The sequence below is a fragment of the Hemicordylus capensis genome, chromosome 1 (assembly GCF_027244095.1).
Source record: "Hemicordylus capensis ecotype Gifberg chromosome 1, rHemCap1.1.pri, whole genome shotgun sequence".
Taxonomy (NCBI): Eukaryota; Metazoa; Chordata; class Lepidosauria; order Squamata; family Cordylidae; genus Hemicordylus; species Hemicordylus capensis.
Genome location: NC_069657.1, coordinates 243,813,616 through 243,827,360, shown reverse-complemented (window position 1 = coordinate 243,827,360; position 13,745 = coordinate 243,813,616).

Below are 13,745 nucleotides of genomic sequence, written 5' to 3'. Positions count from 1 at the left end.
TGGTTTCTCAGATTGAGGCGGTGGCCAGGGGTGCTTTCTATCAGCTCCGGCTGATACGCCAGCTGTGCCCGTTTCTCGAGATCAATGACCTCAAAACTGTGGTACATCTGCTGGTAACCTCCAGACGACTTCTGTAATGCGCTCTACGTGGGGCTGCCTTTGTACGTAGTCCGGAAACTTAAATTGGTTCAGAATGCGGCAGCCAGGTTGGTCTCTGGGTCATCTCGGAGAGACCACATTACTCCTTTGTTGATAGAGTTACACTGGCTGCCAATAGGTTTCCGGACAAAATACAAAGTGCTAGTTATAACTTACGAAGCCCTAAATGACTTAGGCCCTGGGTACCTAAGAGAGCTTCTTCTTCGTTATGAGCCCCACCACCCATTGAGGTCATCTGAGGAGGTCCGTCTCCAGTTACCGCCGATTCGTTTGGTGGCTACACAGAGACGGGCCTTCTCAGTCGCTGCCCCGAGATTGTGGAATGCGCTCCCTGCTGAGATACGATCCTCCCCATCTCTCGCAATTTTCAGAAAACACCTGAAAACCCATCTTTTCACCCAAGCTTTCTCAGCTTCCTAAATTGTAGGGGTTTTAATTTCTGGTTTTATTTCTGGTTAATTTTTGGTTTAAAATTCAAAACCCGATTTTGGGGTTTTTAATCACTGTAATTGTTTAATTGTTTTAAAATGTTTTTAAATTGTTAATTGTTATATAGCTTTTTAATTTGTTTTAGCTCTTTACTGTTTTAGTGGTGTGTTTTAATTATAAACCACCCTGAGCCATTTTGGAAGGGCAGTATACAAATCAAATCAAATCAAATAAATAAATAAACGTGACATGCAAATTGATCACAATGGATTGTAGATGGTCCCTCCCCCATTACCTGAGGGGATGTGTACAGCAATGCCTTTGCTACACAGAACAGCTCCACTGGTCTGCACTGAGCAGATGCACAGGAGACAGGGGGTGGAATTCTTTGTCACCCCCACTGACACGGAGTAGTCTCTAAAATGGGCTGTAGCCCATGTTCAGTCAGATTCATCCCAACTCTTCGTCCAGCATCGTTCCAGCCATCACCCGAGTTGTTTCATTGCCCTATGTTCCGAGGAAAACCAAGGAGCAGAACATGCTCTACCAAGCCAGAGAGGGCGTTTAGGAGCAACTGTGTCAACAGCCCGGGCTGTCTCTCCATTCCAGAGATTCACAAGGCCATCGACAGAGTCACCGGCTCTGGACACTGGAAACTCCTCGAGTGCGGTCTGGAAACCGAGCAGATCCATAAGCGTCTGGGGGAAAACCATTCTAATTGTCAATGCTGGATTTAGGCACAAGCTAAGTAGGGCCTCACATTCTGAATACCAAAAAATGACTACATTTCAAGTTTTACATAATTGGTTGAAAAATACACTAGAAAGGAAAGAAGACTCTAAAACAGACATTATCATTCTGATAAGACAAAAATATTCTTATATGGCTACATTATTATTTGTCATTTTGAGTTTATAAATCTGTGCAGAAATAACTGCAAATTATATTGAAATGTTATTAGACTAGGGCTGCACAACTTTAACCCTCTAGCTGTTTCTGGACTACAACTCCCATCATCCCCAGCCACAGTGGCCAACAGTCAGGGATGATCAGCACTGTAGTCCTGCAGGAGGGCCAAAGTAGTGTAGTCCTGGTTTAGACCAATGTCCACCATCACAGTTAGACTGCCTCTTTAGATGAACGCTGCTGTAACTGGGAGCAATGCCGTGAGCAGGGGTGAGGTGTGGTGTGCTAGGGTGGGACTTCCAACCCATTTTGTAATGTTATGGGGCCCTTAACACATCTTAGGACTTCAGCATGTCTTAATTTGGCCCTGCTAATTTGTCCACAACCACTGCAGAGGGTAGACGGAGCAAGTCAAACTAAACCCCACCCGATGATGATATCTCCATAACAAGGTAGTTATCTCAAACTCCCCCACCACCAGATCATTTATTCTTTGGCCAGCAAAAACCAGATCCAGAGTATGTCCTGCCATGTGAGTAGCACCCGATACCAATTGAGATAGGCCCATGGTTGCTATAGAGGCCGTGAAATCCTGAGCTGCTCCTACTAGGGAAGCTCAGTGTGGACGTTGAAGTCCTGCAAGACAATAAACTTGGTGGAACCCAAAGCCACCTCCAAGACCACCCCTGCCAGCTCAGGTAGGAGACGGAAGTGCAACGGGCTGGCTGGTACACCAAAAGAATCACCAGCCTACCTCAGAGACCCACCCTCAAGGACAAACACTCAAAATTCTGAGATTGCTTAACTGGGTACCTGGAAAGGGAAAAGGTCTCATGATAGATGACCACAACACCCCCTCCCTGGCCCTCAAGATGGGGCTGCTGCAGGATCAGAAAACCCAGAGGACAGAGCTGAGAGAGACCAACCCCACCCAGCTCATCCAATCAGGTCACATACCAGGTCAGCAAGCTCATCCACCAGCAAATAGTGGATGAGAGATGTCTTAGCATTTACTAAACTGGCATTCAACAGCAACACCCTAATCCTAGAGAAGTGTTTCCAGAGCTCCCTAGGGCTGCAGGGTTGGGAGAAGAGCCGGAACAGGCCTGAGTTGCCTGGACCATTCCCCCCTGTAAGAGTCTTCCCAACTCCCTCCGCCATATTGCCCTCTGCCTGCTCTCTGCCCCCAAACCGCCCCCACTCTTCTGCTCCCAGACACATATTTTATGTATATGGGATTGTGTGTGTGTGTGTGTGAGAGAGAGAGAGAGAGTGTATCCTTCTCTACCTCAGCTATCTAACTGATATTAACAGTTTATATACATGTGCACCAGTTGTTCATTACTTTATTAATAATCCTTCAATCATAAACAACCAACAATAGGCAATTCAAAACAATATCAGAGGTCCATTTTGTATGCGATAAATCCTGTTTACTGTATTAGTTAAAGATTGTAATAAAGTGTATCTATCTATCTAATCCAGTTTACACCTGCACAAAACTCTGATACAGGCTCTGCAGCACACTGGGAAATGTTTCTCAGTTGCTTGTTGACTTTGGCTAGCATACTCTCAAAGTTTCCCTTAATTAGCAGCCAGAAAAATGATTGGGCCCAATGATTGGAGCATAGGATTGGCCCCAAGAGTGCATTGTGTTAATCAAGTTTTTATTGTGTGAAGCAACAGGGATGTGTAGGGTCAAAAGTATTTGTTTTACAACAGACCAAACAATGACAAGGCAAATCGGGAAGCAAGTGAGGGCACTTTCCCCTACTCATTACAAGGAAACAGTCCCATCACTTGCATTATACTGCCTTGTAAAAATGTGTCATCTGTTTGTTTGTTTGTTTGTTTGTTTGTTTGTTTGTTTAGCAAATTTATTAACCTCCTGACTTCCTTAGACTCAAGGTGGTTTACATAAATTAAAACAACAACAAAGACAAGAGAAGAAAGGGGGGAAGAAAGAAAAGGAAAAAAGAAAAAGGAACCCACCCACCCCCAACACACACGTTAAAAACTAAAAGCCTGCCAAAACAGATAGGTTTTCAGGAGCTTCTTAAAGGACAGAAGGAAGGGGGCATTATGAATCTCAGGAGGCAGAGCATTCCATAAGGAGAGGAATGCAACAGAGAAGGCCCTCCCACAAGCTTGGGCCCCACATACCTCCCCTGGGCCTGGTACTCTGAGAAAGCCCACCTGAGATGACCTCACAGGGCGGGTTGAAGTTGGACGGGAGAGGTGGTCCTGAAGGTACACAGGTGCCAAACCCTGAAGCGTTTTATAGGTGATAACCAGCACTTTGAACTGGACCTAGAAGCGAACTGGCAGCCAATGCAGTGACCTCAGCAAAGGTTAAACATTATCATATTTTCTGCTGCCCATAAGCAGCCGGGCCGCAGCATTTTGAGCCAGCTGAAGCTTCCGAGTTGTCTTCAAAGGCAACCCCAGGTAGAGCGCATTGTAGTAGTCCAACCGAGAAATGATGAGGGCATGAGTTATGGTTGCCAGGGCCTGCCGGTTGAGGTAAGGCCACAGTTGGCGCACCAGATGAAGTTGGGCAAAGGCTCCCCTGGCCACAGTTTCCACTTGCTGTTCCAGCAGGAGCCGTGAGTCCAGAATGACCTCCAAATTGCGAGCCTGCTCTTTCAAGGGGAGCGTGACCCCATCAAGGGAAACACTCAAAATTGGAACCTGGCCAGATCAAGAACTGAACAAGAGCAACTCTGTCTTGGAGGGATTAAGCCTGAGCTTGTCTTGGCCCATCCAGACCCTTACAGCCTCCAGACACTGAGACAACACATTCACGGCATCCCCGGATCGGCCCAGGGTGGCAATGTACAATTGAGTATCATCAGCATACTGATGATACCTCACCCCAAACCGATGGATTACTTCACCCAACAGCTTCATATAGATGTTAAAAAGCATGGGAGCGAGGACTGAGCCCTGCGGCACTCCGCAAGAGAGAGGCCATGGTCTAGAGCACTCACCTCCAATGCAAACTGTCTGAAACAGTCCACTAAGGTAGGAATGGAACCAGTACAACACTGTGCTGCCGATTCCCAACCCCAGCAGATGGTCCAGAAGGATACCATGGTTGATGGTATCAAGAGCCACTGAGAGATCTGACAGAACCAAGAGATGCAGTCTCCCATCATTGAGGCTCCGATAGAGGTCATCCACCAGAGTGACCAATGCTGTTTCCGTGCTGTGTCATGGCCTAAACCCTGACTGAATAGGGTCAAGGAAATCCACTTTATCTAGCATTCTCTGTAGTTGAGCAGCAAGGACTTTCTTCAAAACCTTCCCCAAAAGGGAAGGTTGGAGATAAGTCTACAATTATCTAATATCGCTGGGTTCAGGGAAGAAGACTTCAGGAGAGGGCAGATTAATTGTGACAAGCCCATGGTTGCCATGGAGGCCACAAACTCCTGAGCAGTTACCTGTCTCCCGCCCAGGGCAGGTAGGTTGAAATCTCCCAAGACTAAAAGTCTAGGGAAATCAACCACAAGCCCTGCAACAAAGTCAAGGAGTTCAGGGAGGGCCACTGATGGGAAGTGGGGTGGCCGGTACACCAACAGCAGCCCTAGCTTGTCGCATAGGCCCAACACCACAAACAGGCACTCAGAACCCGCCACCCTTGTAACAGAGCCCCTAAAGTCTGCAAGATTATCTCTAGCAATCACCACAACTCTGCCTCCCTGGCCATGTCTCGGGGCTAGTGAAGCACCTGGATACCCAGTGGGCATATCTCAGACAGAGCAACATCCCCATCCATGCTTAGCCAGGTCTCTGTAATGCAAAGCAGGTCAACCCTATACTCCAATACCACATCATGAATGGAGATGGTCTTATTACGGACTGACCTGGCATTAAGCAAAAAAAACCCGAGACCATTAGAACCAGCAATCCTGTCACCTGGCCCCAGGATTGGCCTGCCATCTTGACGGCTGTTATGTTAAACTAGAGCACACGTCCTGCATTGTGTTGAAGCTGGAACAAAATAGGGAAGGAGAGCTGGTCTCATTGTAGTGATCATGAATGGTCCCCCTTTGCTAAGCATGATCTGCCTTGGTCTGCATTTGGATGGGTGACTATATGTGAGTGCTGTAAGATATTTCCCTTTAGGGGATGGGGCCATAGCTCAGTGGAAGAACATTGGTATGCTTGCATGTAGAAGGTCTCAGGTTCACTTCCTGGCATCTCCAGGTAGGGCTGGGAGAGACTCCAGCCTGTAACCTAGGAGAGCCACTGCCAGTCAGTACAGACAATACCAAATCGGTCCCTCTGTTTGGAGGGTGATTTGATTCAGGGTTGAATCTGCAAATTACCCCCAATTCAAGCTGAATCAATTTGAGATCAAATTGAACTGCACACCCCTACTGGCTACCAATATGTTTCCGAGTTACCCCTGCTAACTGAGCAAAGAGACACCTTTTTAACATGGTGGTTCTCTTTATTTAGCAGGGGGAGAGTAACTGGCCCTATCCACCCCCAGCAGAGTACCTTCAGTGATTGTTGCTGGTTTCTATCTTATGGTTTCTTTTTAGAGTGTGAGCCCTTTGGGGACAGGGATCCATCTTATTTCATTCATTCATTCTTTATGTAAACCACTTTGGAAACTTTTGATGAAAAGTGGTATATAAATATTTGTTGTTGTTGAAATACTAACTGCTGGTTATTACCTATAAAGCCCTTAATGGCTTGGGTCCAGGGTACTTAAGAGAGTGCCTTCTTTGTCATGAACTCTGTCGCCTATTGAGGTCCTCTGGAAAGGTCTGGTTACAGTTGCCACCAGCCCACTTGGTGAAGACTTGGGACCAGGCCTTCTCTGTAGCTGCCCCAGGGCTTAAGAATATGCTCCCTTTCAAAATAAGAGCATCTCCATCTCTGATTGCTTTTAGGAAAACCCACAACACATACCTGTTTTCCCAGGCTTTTAACTGAAATTATTTTTTAATTGTCTTTCTCCCGTGAAATTTTTTTAACTCTTTTATGCTGTGAAATTGCATTAAGTGTTTATATTCCATTATATATTTTTTGTGTTTTAAATTGTATACACCACCTAGTGATACACATATCAGGCGGCAAACAAACAAATGCTTAAACACCATAGCCTGCTGCTGCAATTGCTCGCAGGTGGCAGATGTCCTCCTGAAGGCAAAGGTCTCTGGTAGCCACCCTATTTTTCCCCCTCTAAGGCACAGCATTGCTCCGCAGCACCTGGACCCTAAAAGAAGATGGAATAATTCTTTTTTAAAAAAAAAATCTGCTGCTAGATGCTCTAAGGTTTACATAATAAAACTGCAGGTTTTGTACTGATAAAAGTGTAAAAACTGCCTATGCTGGATCAGACCAAGGGTCCATGGGTTGCTTCCAGGCTCAATTTGAAATGCTAGTTTTGATCCTAAAATCTCTAAACACTCTGGGACCAGGTTATCTTAAGGACTGTCTCCTCCATATCTAAGCCCAAGTTTTGAGATCAGCGGTGGGGGCCCTGCTCTCTGGCCAACCTTAAAAGAGGTTTGTTTTAGAGCTGCTTCCCTTGAAAACACCAAGTCGTTTTATGTTGGTTTAACTCAGACTTTATTCAGAAACAACTCCTAACTTCTAAATTAACAAAACATAAAGTATATTTTGTGTTTTGAACTGGTAAAACCAGCAAAATTAAAGCCTTCCAGAACAGCCTTCTGCTGTGTTTTTAGACTGTTGCGATCTGTTTTTAATTGCTGGTGTATTTTACTTATTTTAGTCATCTACATATGTTGTAGGTCATTTTGATATTTTAACATTAGAAGTGGGGTATCCATGAGTGAATTATATGAAAATATATAGATATAGATATAGATATAGATATAGATATAGATAATATATAAATATAAATAATTTATATAAATAAACAAGAGCCAGTGTGGTGTAGTGGTTAGAGTGCTGGACTAGGTCTGGGGAGACCCGAGTTCAAATTCCCATTCAGCCATGAGACTTGCTGGGTGACTCTGGGCCAGTCACTTCTCTCTCAGCCTAACCTACTTCACTTCTCTCTCAGCCTAACCTACTGTTGTGAGGAGAGACTTAAGTATGTAGTACACCGCTCTGGGCTCCTTGGAGAAAGAGCAGGATATAAATGTAACAACAACAACAACAACAACCACCTAGACAACTGTTTGCTAGCGACAGCAGTTCTGACCAAGTCTGATGGTGGAACTTACCAACCTGGCCAGCAAGGGGCCAGGTTCCTCTGGTTCAAGAGGACAAACACAGCTGGCTGTTTCTAGGCTGAAATTTCTATGTACTGGGCTGGACGCTGTGCCCCAGTGGTTCAAGATGCCAGATAATAAGCTCCTAGACCTCAAGAAAAGAGTGTGCACATGCCCAGTGAGGAAGAAAATCACTCTCAAGAAGCTGGAGGAAGTAGTAGGACACCTGAACTTTGGCTGCAAGGTGGTAACCCCAGTCCAGGTCTTTCTGTGGTGTCGGCTATGTGGTGCTTTGAAAGGACTGTGTGCCCTGCATAATTTGCCCCAAATCACCCAGCAGATGTGGGAGGACCTAAAGGTCTGGCTTCAGTTTCCACCGAGACCAGCTCCATGGAGTCTCATGGTGGTAGGACAATCTCCTATTGGAGCTGCAAACCCATTCAGATGCCACTGGCACCGGCAGGCTACTGTCTGGGGTTACTTCAAAGAGCACAGGTGTACCCCATCTTAGACCATGTACCAGGATTAGGAGGGTTTGATGAGGGACTTAACCTTACAATTCTGCCCCATCGTCATCATTGATCTCTGGTTTGTTGTTCTAGTCAGCCAAGACAGTTTATTTCTAATGTGATAACCAGGCCATCTCAAGGATGCTGTTGCAGGTTCCCGCTCAGAGCAGGGGGTTGGATGAGAAGACTGCCAACATCTCTTCATATACTATGAATCTATGATTCAGTTCAAGAGGCTGGCTATTACCATTCAAGCTCTAAATGATTTAAGAACTGCCTCCTCTCATATAGGCCTTCTCATAAGCTTAGATCATCAATGCAGGTTTGTTTTATAGGGCATGCTCTAGGACTAGGACCTTATAGGTCATGGCATCGAATGTATGGAGTTATCTTCCATCAGAGGCTTGTAAACTGCACTCTGTATGCTTCTCGTCCACTGCGGAAACATGGCTCTTTCGGTCCTGTTTTGGAGAGTGATTTTTTTTGGCTGCTGTTATTTAGATTCTCCAGATTATTTGTATTATATCCGTATTACTTGACTGTCATTTTACTATTGTCAGGTTTGTTTTTATTTTGCTGGTTTTATTTTGCCTTTTGGTAGCTCAGCATGATTGTTTATTGTTAAGAATTGTTTTTAGAAAAACTGGAATATATTTCAGATTGCCTGCCAGATAGACTCACTAGTGATAGTGCTTGCTAGTGCTCCCCTCCAGGTTTAGTTGCAGGAAAGTAGGGTTGCCATGCCCCTGTCTGGAATTCCGGGTATCACCTGGATTTTAAGCATCTCACCTGGATTGCTTAGCCCACCTGGATTCATCCAGATTTCAGCTTTGTTGCGGTTTTTTAAAAGCTAAGCTCTAGCCTTTGTAGAAGCGGAGTTATGGAGTAAAACATGCAGTCACTATTCTGCTCAACCGCTGGACTTGGATTAAGAGAGGAAAAGCACAGGAAGCAAGCTGGGAGGGTTTCACTTTCACAAGTACAGTAATCCCCTGAGGAATGTTGCTTTGTTTGTTACCAGTAGGGGATCTCTATCAGGTAGTTGAGAGGATAGCTTGCTTTTTATTTGAATCACTGCCTGCCTAGCAGGCTGTGTATTGTAATGTTTAAGGACTTTCTTGGCTTTACGTTCAATGCATGCCTACATAGAAGTAAGCACCGTTGGTTTCAATCAGATCTTCTCTCAAATAAGTGTGTACAGAATTGCAACCTTAAGTTAAAAAAAACTATGCTTCCCCCCCCCCCCATTGCTGCTGTTAATATGTCAAGGAAAATTGTCAGGCAAAGTTGTCCCCAACTATTGTTGGTAGATATCCAGAGCAAATACAAATCAACTGGAAAGTGCAGCTGCTAGTTTGCATATACGATGACAACAACAAATATTTATATACTGTTCTTCAACAAAAGTTCCCAAAGTGGTTTACATATAAATAAATAAATAAATATGCAAATTATTTGCAAGCCAGTTTACATAGTATGCAAATTAGGCATCTGGATTTGGAGAGCCAGAGTATGGCAACCCTACAGACAAGCAAGTGGGAATTTGGCTCCCCCAAAGTGTTTCTCATGATGGCTGAACAAATATTGCAGCAACATCGAATCTGCTGGTTGGGAAGGGCTCTCATGAGCAATGAGCCTCCACCCCCAGTAGCTGAAATGTTGTGCTTCTTCCATATGGCATAAGACAGCTATTTCCCCAAGTCATTTTCATAGATTAGCCAATATGAGAAAATAAAAAATGTTAGCATCTTTGAACTCTTCTGAATTTTTAAATAAAGAAGCACTTTAAATAAATAAAGATTGCCAGGGAATTCCAGATTCTCTCACTACTGCACCACCACCACCACCCCCATTTAATTCCATCATTTCTAATTTGGCTCCTGCTGCTACAAATGTCTCTCATCCCAGATAGCCGCTTTGCAAAATGTGGGCAGGAGGACTATGCAACGGACACTAGGAGTTCACCTCATTTTACCCCCTTCTTGCTATATCTGAAAGGCTTGAAGGGAAGTAATGGCATAGAGCACGTGCTGTGCCTTGTATGCCTGGATCAGCAAGTCTGTTAGGCAAAGCCAGAGCATCTTTAGGCTCAGTTTTGTAGTGAAAAGGTGACATTTTGGGGAGTGTGGCGTTTTATCCAAAAGAGCAGGGCTCCCTGAGGAAACAGAAATGCCTTTTGCTATAAACAGGGAACCTTCCCCCTCTGTTGGCAAAGGGCTTGCCAAGAGACAGGAAGGGCTGTTGCTTGGCTCTGCAGAATATGGCTGCAGTTTGCTTGCCAGTCTTAAAGTGGCTGATGCAGCCACTTTAAGAGAGGCAAACACAGCCATCTGCAGAGCCTGCTCTCCTGGCAAGAGAGGGAGAGAATTGGGCAGGGCGGCCTCCACATGTCCCTATGGCTGGCTTCCCCTCTCTGAAAAGTGGCTGCAGAAGACATTTTAAGAGAGTCACCCAGGGGCGTAGCAAGGTTGGAGTGGGCCCAGAGACAAGATTTTAAAATGGGCCCCCCCTCACTGAAGCTCAGCTCATGCAGTCAAGAAATCTTAAATGAGGCTGAATAGTGGTAACACTCTCTCTCTATACACACACACACACACACATGTATGTGTGTGTGTGTGTGTGTGTGTGTGTGTGTAGATATAGATATAGATATAGATATAGATATAGATATAGATATAGATATAGATATAGATATAGATATAGATAGATATAAAATAACATGTAACATATAACCTATGTGCCACAATAGAACATCATCCTAATTTTTTTTTTTAAGGTTTTGTAAATTGTGGACGATGCAAGTCATTTAACGGTACTAGAGAAAGACATGCGGTTCTGGTAGCTCCAGGTCTTAACACTCACATCAGTTTCGGAGGATGAATACAACTGAAGGAAGCCCGTGTGGCTGGGCGAGTCAGTCATGTGACTTGCCTCTGGGGGGCCCCCAGGGCAGTGGGCCCCCAGACAACTGTCTCCCCTTGCCCTATTATAGTTACACCCCTGGAGTCACCCCACAGTGACATCTGGAGTCCCATCCAATCTTCTCCCTGCAGGGGCGTAGCTAGGGAAGAGGGGACCCCTGTTTGCCGCTCTCCCCAGTGGCCCTTCGGGGTGAGGGAGATTATTTATTTATTTATTTGTTTGTTTGTTTGTTTGTTTGTTTGTTTGTTTGTTTGATTTCTATACTGCCCTTTGACAATGGCTCAGGACACTTGATAATGAAGAAAATAGGGAGGGATGGAGCTGGGGGGGGGGGCAGCGTTGCCCACTGTCCCGCACTGTGCAGGACATCCCAACTTTCAGCAGGGAAATGCTCGTCCCATTTGGGACTCCATTTCTCCCGCTTTTTGACACTTAAAATTGTTGTTGTTGCTGCTGTTTACTTTTAAAGCCGCCACTGAGTGACGGCAGAGCGGGATGGTGGTGAGAACAGCTCTCCCACCTCCCAAACTATGAAGGAAATGGATGCTCTCTGGGGCAGGGGCCAGGGCTAGCTGGGGTGGGCAGCGCACTGAAGACTGGTGACAGGCACGTGCTGCTGCTGAAAGCAAGCCTGGACTCTCACCGCTGTGGCCATCGGCCAGTGCCACTCATAATTATGTCTGGAGGAGCTGGGAGGGGAGGAGCCAGGAGGGAGGGAGGGCGAAAAGCTCCCTTCCTTAGCCCTGTCTGCCTCCAAATGAGGCAGACAGGGCCGAGGAAGGGAGCTTTTCGACCGCCCACCCGCCCTGCTCCCCTCCCAGCTCCTCCAGACATAATTAGTGGGCGCCGCCTGCCCCAGAGAGCAGCCATTTCGTTCATAGTTTGGGAGGCGGGAGAGCTGCTCTCGCACTCATTCTGCTCTCAGTGGCAGCTTTTAAAGTAAACACAAAACCCAAGCCCTGCCCCTAGGTGGCCATGCCCCTGACCCCCTCAGCCCCCTCCTGGAGTCACTGTCCTGATTTTGGCAACCCTACTGGGGGGGCCTTCAGGAGTTGGGGGGGTTCTTTGAACACATCCATTCCATTATAGCTACACCCCTGTCTCCCCCTCTTGATAAGGGAGTGGGGCGGATTGTGCTCCCCTTGTTTCTAGGGAATACTTCCTTTAAAAATGGGCACTGCAGCTGGGGATGCTGGGAGTTGTAGTCAACAATATCTGGGAATCTCTGTTGGAGGGAACACTGCTGGGCAGGCAGACATTTTCATCCCTGCTAAAGTGATTCCTCAAAGATTATCAAAATTGGGAGGGGGGGGCCTTTAACAGTAAGCAAATGGTTTGATGAAAAGGAAGCCCTTATTTTGGCTCTCCCTTAGATTTGAGAAGATTCTGATGGTACGCCCAGTTTTGTTGAACTCATCTCTTATTCTGTTTATATCCACATGTGGATTCAGAGAACGTTTGCTCAGCTCTAGTTCCAAAGCAATTTATGCTGCCTTCACTTTAGAAACAGAGGGAGGATAATGCAGTGAATGTGTTATCTAGTCAGTGGCCATTTGTTCTCTTGATTCAATTGTTTTAGTAATCTCAATTGCCTACCACTCAAACAAACAAGCAAACAAACAAAAATGAGGACCAAGCCTACAAATGTGTTGTTTTCTTTTCACTTTTTCCTTGTGCCTCTTCAACCAAGCTATAGAAATACCCTACAGTATGGATTCTGTGTTTTGAAACAATGATATTGGAATATCTGAGGTGCAATCCTATGCATGTTTAGTCAGATGTAAGTGGGGTTACTCCCCCAGGTAAGTCTGCCTAGGACTGTACATCGAAAAATGGTTTGCTGGCTGCTGCCACAGATACCTATTTCAGCTCGTGATCGCTTGCAAGCAAGCAAGTTCAAACTGCACCAACACCAGCAGGATTCTGCATCATCATGTCTGATGATGATGCAGAAGCAGTTGTCACTGTTATATGCAGTCTTGACCTGACATTTTTGTCAAGTCAAATGTATATATTTTGAAGAATTGGTTTATTTGCGTGTGAGAAATAAAGTCATCCTTCCTGATGATCTGCAGATACCAAATTTTGAATACACAATCCTGACACTGAAATTAGCTGAATGCACTACTTAAAAAACAAACAAACACCAAGTTGTTCTAGTAAGAACTAATCAGCCTACTTTCCTTTCACTATCTCTACGGCTGGACTAAATTTGGTTCAAATCAAGGTCCACAAGTTAGATCTCTTGTATTTCAAATGTTCATGTGTCTGCCATCTTGGATTGGGGTGGATAACATCATCACAAACTACACCATTGAGGTGTCCCTATCACTGTACATAGGAACATAGGAATGCCATATACTGAGTCAGACCACAGATAGATAGATAGATAGATAGATCTTTATTGTCAAGCTCAGTATTGTCTACACAGACTGGCAGCAGCTTCTCCAAGGTTGAAGGAATCTCTTTCAGCCCTATCTTGGAGATGCCAGGGAGGGAACTTGGAACCTTCTGCTCTTCCCAGAGCGGCTCCACCCCCTGTGGGGAATATCTTACAGTGCTCACACTTCTAGTCTCCCTTCCATATGCAACCAGGGCAGGCCCTGCTTAGCTAAGGGGACAA